Source organism: Suncus etruscus, chromosome 4, assembly GCF_024139225.1.
Source record: "Suncus etruscus isolate mSunEtr1 chromosome 4, mSunEtr1.pri.cur, whole genome shotgun sequence".
Taxonomy (NCBI): domain Eukaryota; kingdom Metazoa; phylum Chordata; class Mammalia; order Eulipotyphla; family Soricidae; genus Suncus; species Suncus etruscus.
Window position 1 is genome coordinate 97173692 of NC_064851.1, and position 11028 is coordinate 97184719.

Consider the following 11028-nt stretch of genomic DNA (forward strand, 5'->3'; position numbering starts at 1 on the left):
ATAGTGAAGGCCATCTACCACAAGCCAGAGGCAAATATTGTCCTCAATGGAGAAAAACTGAAAGCCTTCCCTCTAAATTCTGGCACAAGACAAGGCTGTCCTCTCTCACCACTCCTATTCAACATAGCACTGGAAGTACTCGCTATAGCGATTAGGCAAGAAAAAGATATCAAGGGAATCCAGATAGGAAAGGAAGAAGTCAAGCTCTCACTGTTTGCAGATGACATGATACTCTACTTAGAAAACCCCAAAGACTCTACCAAAAAGCTTCTAGAAACAATAGACTCATATAGCAAGGTGGCAGGCTACAAAATTAACACACAAAAATCAATGGCCTTTCTATACACCAATACTAATAAGGAAGAAATGGACATTAAGAAAATAACCCCATTCACTATAGTGCCACATAAACTCAAATATCTTGGAATCAACCTGACTAAAAATGTGAAGGACCTATACAAAGAAAACTTTAAAACTCTGCTCCAAGAAATAAGAGAGGACACGCGGAAATGGAAGCACATACCTTGCTCATGGATTGGCAAGTTTAACATCATTAAAATGGCAATACTCCCCAAAGCACTGTACAGATTTAATGCGATCCCCCTAAAGATACCCATGACATATTTCAAAGAAGTGGATCAGGTACTTTTGAAATTCATTTGGAACAATAAACACCCTCGAATAGCTAAAGCATTCATTGGGAAAAAGAATATGGGAGGAATTACTTTCCCCAACTTTAAACTTTACTACAAAGCAATAGTTATCAAAACAGCATGGTATTGGGATAAGGACAGGCCCTCAGATCAGTGGAATAAGCTTGAATACTCAGAGAATATCCCCCAGACATACAATCACCTAATTTTTGATAAAGGAGCAAAAAATCCTAAATGGAACAAAGAAAGCCTCTTCAACAAGTGGTGTTGGCACAACTGGGTAGCCACTTGCAAAAAATTCAACTTAGACCCCCAGCTAACATCATGTATGAAGGTAAAATCCAAATAGATTAAAGACCTCAATATCAGACCCCAAACCATAAGATATATAGAAAAACATGTAGGTAAAACACTCCAGGACATTGAGAATAAAGGCATCTTCAAGGAAGAAACTGCACTCTCCAAGCAAGTGAAAGCAGAGATTAACAGATGGGAATATATTAAGCTGAGTAGCTTCTGCACCTCAAAGGAAATAGTGCCCAAGATACAAGAGCCACCCACTGAGTGGGAGAAACTATTCACCCAATACCCATCAGATAAGGGGCTAATCTCCAAAATATACAAGGCACTGACAGAACTTTACAAGAAAAAAATATTTAATCCCATCAAAAAAATGGGGAGAAGAAATGAACAGACACTTTGACAAAGAAGAAATACAAATGGCCAAAAGACACATGAAAAAATGCTCCACATCACTAATCATTAGGGAGATGCAAATCAAAACAACTATCAGATACCACCTCACACCCCAGAGAATGGCACACATCACAAAGAATGAGAATAAACAGTGTTGGTGGGGATGTGGAGAGAAAGGAACTCTTATCCACTGTTGGTGGGAATGCCATCTAGTTCAACCTTTATGGAAAGCAATATGGAGATTCCTGAAAAAAACTGGAAATCGAGCTCCCATACGATCCAGCTATACCACTCCTAGGAATATACCCTAGGAACACAAAAATACAATACAAAAACCCCTTCCTTACACCTATATTCATTGCAGCACTATTTACCATAGCAAGACTCTGGAAACAACCAAGATGCCCTTCAATAGATGAATGGCTAAAGAAACTGTGGTACATATACACAATGGAATATTATGCAGCTGTCAGGAGAGATGAAGTCATGAAATTTTCCTATACATGGATGTACACGGAATCTATTATGCTGAGTGAAATAAGTCAGAGAGAGAGAGAAAAACGCAGAATGGTCTCACTCATCTATCGGTTTTAAAAAAAATGAAAGACATTCTTACAATAATAATTTTCAGACAAAAAAGAGAAAAGAGCTGGAAGTTCCAGCTCACCTCAGGAAGCTCACCACAAAGAGTGATGAGTTTAGTTAGAGAAATAACTACATTTTGAACTGTCCTAATAATGAGAATGTATGAGGGAAATTGAAAGCCTGTTTAGAGTACAGGCGGGGGTCGGGTGGAAAGGAGGGAGACTTGGGACATTGGTGATGGGAATGTTGCACTGGTGATGGGTGGTGTTCTTTACATGACTGAAACCCAAACACAATCATGTATGTAATTAAGGTGTTTAAATAAAAAAAAGTAAGCTCTGAAGCATAAACACACTTTTTGAGGAATTAAATATTTCTAAATTTGATGTTTTATAATGGTACATTATGCAGCTCCAAAAAAGGAACAAAAGAATTCGAGGGTATCATGCTGAGTGAACTCAGTCAGAAAAAAATCCTGTAGATAGAAAATAATCTCTCATATGTAAGCATAGAGAGCAAGGTAGCAACAAAGACATAAAGGCAACATAATGGGATAAACAATTGAGTTGGAGTAGCAGGTTGAAAGGGGAGGGTCGTTGGAGTACTTGAGGGAAGGATGTAGTTATACTGCTGATTGATGTGCATGAAAAACCATTATTATTTGTGTTGGAAACCATACAATCTGTCATTTTTTAAATTTGGCATTTTATATCCAAGGCATCTTTATTTTGGAATTTATATGCAAATTCTACAGAGAGAATTGCTTTATTTTATTTTGGTTCATAAAAAGGAAAAGTTTACTTTTCTAACTTTGTAAAATAATAAATTTTTATACACAATTATTACACTAATCCTTTGTGACTTGATATTTAAAGTGAGGATGTAGGTCTGGAGAGGTAAACATGAAGTAAGGTACTTGCTTTGTATAACAGAGGCTGAAACCCTAATCTGAATCTCCAGCACTGGATATGGCCCCTCAGGAGCCCCAGGAGTCACTTCTGAGCACAGAGTCATCAATAACCCCAGAGTGCCTTGGTAGTGTCCCCCAAACCAAAATAAATAAGTAAAGTGAATATGATTTCTAATTAAGAAATTTAAAACTAACACAATTGTATGAGCAGGTGCAAAGAAGGCTCAGATAAGTCAATATAATTAATTTCTTCTAGCAAGGGATTAAGTGTCTTCCTAAACTAATCAGTAAGAGGTTTGCAATTTCTCCAGATTACATAGACTGTCTTGAGGCTACTAGATATTAATTATATATTTACAAAAGGGTTGAATCAATTTCTAAGTTTGAGTAGAAGACCTGTAATGAGAGTTTATATAGTTAAAAGTGCCAGAAAAACTGCCGATGTTCACCTTCCTAATTGTTGGTCATATATATAGCTTATATACAGAAATATATACCTTATTGCTATCTGAACTTGCAGTCTGGACATGAAACCTCTTGGTAAGACCCTTGTTGACTTTTTGTAAATCTATTGTATGTAAATAATCCTTAAGCTCTTTGTCTAGACTTGGTAGGATCCACCTTTTCAAAAAACTGTTTTTTGCTTATATAGCAATCATCTACAGTAGCACAGATAACACTTACACAAAAATACACTTGGTTGGACCAAGCCTAAGGGAGAGACAAAGTGTAATTCACCAAGGAAAGAAATGTATGAAGGAAGGTGACTAAACTGAGACTTCACATAACTGTTTATTTGTTATAAAACCATCCACGAGCTAAGATATAAGCACCAGCATTAAGTGAATGACAGTTGTTTTATTGTGTTTTCAACATTTTTAGTTGTATCTTAAAAAATACCAGATGCTGTCCAAAGGATGCCAAACATATGGCTTTTGGTTGTGCTCTTGTGATCTGTAGTAGATTGTTATAATGTACAGGGCAGGGAGAAAAGGCGATTTACAGATAGCCCTGGCCTGAGTGGCTCACAGCTGGATCTAATTTCACTGAACTGATGGCCTCTTCCCTCCAGCACCTTGTATTTTACCAAATGCCACATATTGTTTTTGAAGTGGTTCTTGTTGTCGTAGTGGATACCACAGATGGATAGCACACAGGACATTTGGTTGTCTGTTTCTGCCTAAGGTCAGGACCTACTGTTGTTCATGTTTGGGTGAAGGACATATTTCATGGGATTGCCCGAGAAAACTAATGAGTTTCAGCTGTCTAAGAGATAATGTATAAGACAGTTGGTTAACATACTTAGAGACCATTACAGTCATTTATGTTTTCAGACATAAATACAGTGTTTCCCAAGTGTGTCTTTTTCTTTTATCAATTACTGTTTTGACACACACCTGAAAAAGATGAAAATGGTTAGAAGGAAAATGAATACATGTTCATAATTACTACCATTGTGATTGCTTATACACTTAATTATCTCTCAGCTTCTTCAGAATATAAAATGTCTGGTTCAACACTAAATTGCCTAAATAAATCTCAGGGAGTGGAATTTAACAACATTTTATACCATTTTGAATCAATAAACAAAAAAGCAAAAATAGAGATTTCATAACCACTGAGAAAGTAGATAGTACAGGAAGATTATATATCACATCATGATTTCTAATTTTTCTGTAGGCCTACTGTTTAAAAAATTTTTTTTCTCTTTGTTCCTATGATGTTTTTATTTATTTATGTTTATTTAAGCATCATGATTACAAAATTGTTCATGGTTGAGTTTCAGTCAATGTATACATCCCTTTACCAGTGTGCATTTTCCATCACCAGTGTTCCCAATATCCCTCCCCCCTCCCCCTGCCTGTCTCTGGGCAGACATTTCACTTCTCTCTCTCTCTCTCTCTCTCTCTCTCTCTCTCTCTCTCTCTCTCTCTCTCTCTCTCTCTCGCTCTCCCCTTTTCTCTTTCTCTTACTCCCAGTCTATCTTCCTCTCTTCCATTTCTCCCCCTTTTTTGACACTGGTTTTCACTATTGTTAATGAAGAGGTGCCATGTATGTAACTTTATCCCCTTTCAGTACCTCATTTTTGCCCATACTGATCAGTTCCAACTATCATTGTCTAGTGGACTCTTCTCTACCCTAACTGCAATCTTGGCTCTTTGTCGCAAGCTTCCTGGAATAGACTGGTTCTCCTGGCCCTCATCTCTATTGTCTCTAGATATCATAATAATACTGTTTTATTTTTCTTATATTCCACAAATGAGTTAGATTATTTCTTTTGTTTAGTTTATGGGCTACACTTAATCTAGCGCAAGTCTTACTCCTGGCTCTGTGTTTAGAGATCACTTCTGATAGAGCTCACAGGACTATATGTCTGGCAGGAGATTGAATCTGGTTCAGTGACATGCAAAGCAATCACTCTACCTGTGATGCTATTTCAGGCCTGGGCTTGGATTATGTTGACAGTTTTCTTCTATTTTTTGTTTATTTAATTTGTTCATACTTGGCAGTACTCAAGGCTTACTCGCTTATTTCTGTTTCTGTGCTCAGGAATTGGTTGTGAGGCATTAAAACCAAGTTGCTTGGTGCAAAACAAGTACCCTATCTGTTTTACTATTTTTCTAATCATATTATGTGTTTTTATCATTAAAAGGTATTGAATTTGTCATTCAGTACTTTTTTATGTCAATTAAAATAGTCATGCCTGTTTTCTTTTAGTGAACATGCTACATTTTCATTTATTGGTATTCATATGTAGAACCATCCTGTATTCCAGGAATACATTCAATTTGCACATGTAAAATAATGTATTTCAATTTTGTTTTTCTAGTATTGTTAATAATTTTGGTGTCAATGTTCATACTGTGTATCAGTCTTCCTTTGTTATTAGGGAATTCTAGCCTTAGAGACTGAGTTAAGATGTATTCAATATTTTGAGAAAGTTTAATATTTGACTACTATTTATTTTTGCTATAGGTTACATTTCCTTAATTGTTTTTAAGCTTTTAGTGCTATTTTTGGAATCAGTTTTTATATATTTATTTTTCTTTTCAAAATTTTATTTTAGGTAACATTTAGAAAACTGTTCTTGATAGGGTCTAATACAGGTCTTCATGCATCTTTATATTTATTTTCTCTCACAGGTTTGGAGTGTTTCTACTATTTCCTTAAACAAACAAACTTTTTGTTCTGTTTTCTTTCTTTCCCTCCTGGGAAGCTCATGTTTTTATTATGTTTCTTTTTATGAGCACAGTAATTCTCATAATGTTTCTTCATACATACATACATATATACATACATACAAACAAACATGTCTGTCTTCTTCAACCTGAATTATTTTGATTTACTATATTTGAATTCACTGATTTGTTCTTCTAGTTGAACTATTCTGTTTTCATAGCTTTCTTTGTACTATTGATCTCATTTGTTGCATTTTTCACACTCTGAATTTGTTATTTTACTTAAAAATTTAACTTTTACTTTCTGTTTCTTGTTTTATGATGTCATTACATTAATTCAAAATTTTTAGGCTCAGTAAAAGCAATCATGTGTTTTCATTTTCTTTTCATTTGTTATATTTTATCTTTTAAAAAATTCATTAAAGTATTATTTATACTTGAATTTTGGGCATACAATTGTCTAGCATCGAGCCCACCAGCAGTGTTAACTTCCCTCCATCAGTTTTCCCAGGTTCCCTCCCCTATACCCCCATCCTGAGTCTGAATCTTGACAGGCATCTTTAAAAGTTTGATTGTTAAAGTTCGTTATCTCTCCCTAAGTATTTATTAATTTATTTTTTCTTTATAGTGCTATTAATAATGGCTTTCCATTGTTCCAGTATGGCACCTATTATCTATATCTCCCTGAAGTTTCTAAACCCCTTCCTTTTTCACCCCTCCCCAACTCAATGGTTTGGATGAATTCCCCAACAAGCTTCCTTTTGGTATTTGTTATCATCTCTTTGCATATCTTTAAGTCCCACATATGAAAGAGATATTTTATTAATTGTTAGGAATTTCCATATAACTTAGACTTGCTGAATTTTCATCACTGCGTTTTTAAATTATATTTACTTTGAATTCCCTAATAGCATAACATTATGTTTCATGTACTTGAATTGGGTTCTGGAGAGTTTTCTTCTTTTAAGGTCAGATATCCTTGAGGTTTGATGCTGCCATGTGATATATATATATATGTATGTATGTATATATATATATTTTTTTTTTTTTGATTTTTGGGCCACACCCATTTGATGCTCAGGGGCTACTCCTGGCTAAGCACTCAGAAATTGCCCCTGGCTTGGGGGGACCATATGGGCCGCCGGGGGATCGAACCGTGGTCCTTCCTTGGCAGTGCTTGCAAGGCAGACACCTTACCTCTAGCGCCGCCTCGCCAGCCCCGTGATACATTTTTTTAAAACCACTTTAAAATTTCATAGGGAAAAAAAAAACTTGACCAACTTAGAGAATTGAGGTACTTCACCATTTCCAGCAGGTGGTGCTGTGTCTTTATTTTATTCTGTTATTATTTAAACTTTATTTGTTTCATTTTATTTATTTTTTTGTTTTTTACTAGTTTTTTAGGTTTCCCTATATTTGCACGCTTATTTTTCTTAAAGCAAGGGGTGTGTGTGTGTGTGTGTGTGTGTGTGTGTGTGTGTTTGACATGGAGTGTCCAGCTTTTATAATAAGATAGCATGGAGGTAGGGCGTTTGCCTTTCATACAGAAGGACGGTCGTTCGAATCTCGGCATCTCATATGGTCCCCCCAGCCTGCCTGGAGCGATTTCTGAGCGTAGAGCCAGGAGTAACCACTGAGCGCTGCTGGATGTGACCCAAAAACCAAAACCAAACAAACAAAAAAAGAAAAAAAGAAAAACGTTGAGGCTAAGGGTGAGCTTTTGTGGCACCACTGGTATCCTCTGGTGTCGGGTCCCAGATCGGGTACTTAGCAGTCTGTATACTGCCACTGGACATTAAGAGGTCAGTTTCTAACCATGTTTTCAATTTTTTGTGGTACACTGAAATCTCATCCATATAAATATCCCCTAGCTCAAGGATATATCCACCCACTGTTTTCACTCTCTTCCCTAAAGCACCTAGTTGGATTAGAGACCCTACTTTTCCTTTTCCAGTGCTTGGACCCTCCAGTCATTTCATTGCCATTTTATTGTACTCTTCTGTGTAGCGATGCATGAATATTTGCCAGGTCTTTTCTAGTATACTAGGGTACAATAAAGGAGTCAGTCTCACCCCAACCTGTAATATTTCTTTGCGGTGTCTCTTATTGGCTGGTTTTCTTTTGCGGAGGGAAGTATGGACTGTCCTCATAGCCATCTTAGTTCTGTCATGTAGCTCTCTTCATTTTTTGGTAACCATTTTGAGGTTGCCATTTCAAGCAGGAATCATGATATTGTTCAAATTATCTACTTTTCTTTTAATATTATATATAAGAAGACTATCAGAATTGGAGATTTGCTTTTTTATTTTCCTGTTTCTGTGATGGGTTCTCAAGACTTATTTTTAGTTTTGTTCACAGAAGTCATTCTTGGTGAACTTGAGGGACCGTATTAGGTGTCAGGAATTGAACTCAGGCCTGCATTAGCATAGCAAGCACCCTACCTCCTATACTATTGCTCTTTACTTCTAAGATTTTTAAAAATGATATATATTTTAAATTTCTTAACATTATGAACTGATATTATGCATATTTTTTGCAGGGGGTCCAATATTAAAGTTTTATAAGTGGTTATTTAAGATGTTGCATGATGTTTGTTTAAAATATTACTTACATAATTGACTTGTCTTGATGACCTTTTAACATGAAGGTTCATTTTTACACTATTTCATTTATTAATATATCTTTTCATATTTAAGTATTATATTGTCTTAAGCACTGCAACAATATAATAAGTTATGAAGTGGAAGTGTGAACCTATTCAATTTATTCTGCTTTTCCTGTTTTAATACTACAATTCCTTTATTTTTTATACTGGTTTTGTGACTGACTTGTCAAGATATGCAAAGAAGGCTGCTGGAAATTTCATGGAATGTATGTTCAGTCTATCAATTTAAAAGAATATTGCAAATTATTAACAGAGACTATATTTTCACTACTTAGGTTTCCTTTCTATTCACCAGTTTGTGTAGATTTCAGAGTACACATTTTCTTTTCTTTTCTTTTTTTTTGGTTTTTGGGCCACACCTGGCATTGCTCAGGGGTTACTCCTGGCTGTCTGCTCAGAAATAGCTCCTGGCAGGCATGGGGGACCATATGGGACACCGGGATTCGAACCAACCACCTTTGGTACTGGATCAGCTGCTTGCAAGGCAAATGCCGCTGTGCTATCTCTCTGGGCCCCACATTTTCTTTTCTTTGTTAATAGTTTGCTCAATTTGCATGATATCTTTCAAAGAATTTAGTGAAACCATAGACTAGTAATTGTGAATTCAATTTAATTGGGAAATAAATTACTTATGGATTTAATCAAATAATATCAAGTTAAGTTGGCTGAACCTTATTTCAAAACCCAGATTCCTATTCCATAATTTCTCTTCAGACTATCATCTGTAGAGAAAAACAGGAAGAAGATAATCACACAGGAAGAACATTAAGTAGTGACAGAATGAGTATTGGAAGGACACTGCTGCAAACTAGGGAGTAGAGATTACTGATACTAAAAAAGAGACAAGGATTATTTTCGTTTACTGAGTTCAGAGAAACATGACCCTACAGATACCTAAATGTTAGACTTTTAACTTCAAAATTGTGAGACACTACATTTCTGTTGTTTTATGTAATTTGTTTGTCATATTTTGTTATAGCTGCTCTCAAAAAAATGAATACAGAATGTAATTGTTTTCATTTTTCCTTTTTGTTTTGTAATTGTTTTCTTTATAAAAATTTCCATTTGAATCATTGCTGCAATACAGAATACTTATATTCTGTATTGCACAATCTTGCTGAATTTATGTATTAATTAAAATATATCTTTAATATACCCATGAGAATTTATTTTTATTTGAAAATTGAGATACTTTTACTTTTACTCCCCATAAGCATACATTATATTTTATGTTTTTCCTTCATTGCCTGAGTAAGAGCCTTCTGATAATGCTTAATATAAAAAAGTAATGTCTTACATGTGCCTTTTCTAAAAACATTCAGTGCTCTACCACTAAATATGCTTTAAAGAATGTTTAAAGCAGGTATTTTATTATATACCTTTTATTAAGTTGATAAAGTTTTACTTTATTCTAGTGTTCTGACTTTGTAAAAAATACAAGGAAGAAAGAATTTTGTTAAATACTTCTTTTGCATCTAAAGACATTATTATGTATTTTTGTCACTTATTCTACTATGGTACAGAGCATAATGAATTTTTATGTTAAATAAATTGTGGTCATATATACATTTGTAATCTTTATCATTGCAAGTACTTTCATTATATAATTCAGTAGTATTAAATAAATTCATCATAATTTTGAAGCTATTGTCATTATTTACATAAAAACCTTTTCTCATCATCAACAAAGTATTTACCCATTAAACAACTTTCCTTTTTCTCCACGTCTTATTCTTTGATAAACTCTGCTTTCTGATTCTGTTCTGTCTGTTTTATTTTACTGAAACATTTAATGTTTTCATAGTTTACTTATGTAGCATATGTCATCATTTTATTTTATTTAATTTATTTTTTTTCCTATTTTTTTTTCTTTTTTTCTTTTTTTCTTTTTCCCCACGGTCTCAGTCCGTTCTCAGAGCTCCATCAGCGGGTTTCCCGAGAACTCAGATTGCGCAGTGGTATTGTCATCATCGACCAGGGCTCGCAGACGCGGCGCAGAGGCCTCCCCGCTAGCCCACCCTCCACCCAGCCCCGCGCCCTTCTCGGCCAGACGCGTCCTAATCCTCTCCGGTCCGCAGTGGGGCCGGATCATATAAGGAAAATACCGCGGGCTCACGGAGGGGCTGCAGAAGGGGGCCGGGGGTTCCCAGGCCTGTCACATCCGCCCCACCCGCCACCCGATGGGTCCCACATCCCCAACTGGTCCCACCCGCCCGCCTCGAGGCCCAGGCGTCTGCCCTCTCATCATTTTATTTTTATGACACCGATGTATAGACCACAGTTTGTAGATTGGTTTGTGGATGTTCCCTCATCCCCCTCAAAAGAGAATTTATTACTTGA

At 35.8% G+C, this 11028-nt stretch overlaps 1 non-coding gene across 1 annotated transcript; it reads right to left on the bottom strand.

The window, feature by feature from the left end:
* Positions 1-10584: 10584 nt before the first annotated feature.
* Positions 10585-10665, bottom strand: LOC126007711 (small Cajal body-specific RNA 18). The gene has a single exon (XR_007495204.1). It is a non-coding gene; the product is annotated as a small Cajal body-specific RNA 18 (non-coding RNA).
* Positions 10666-11028: the final 363 nt, after the last annotated feature.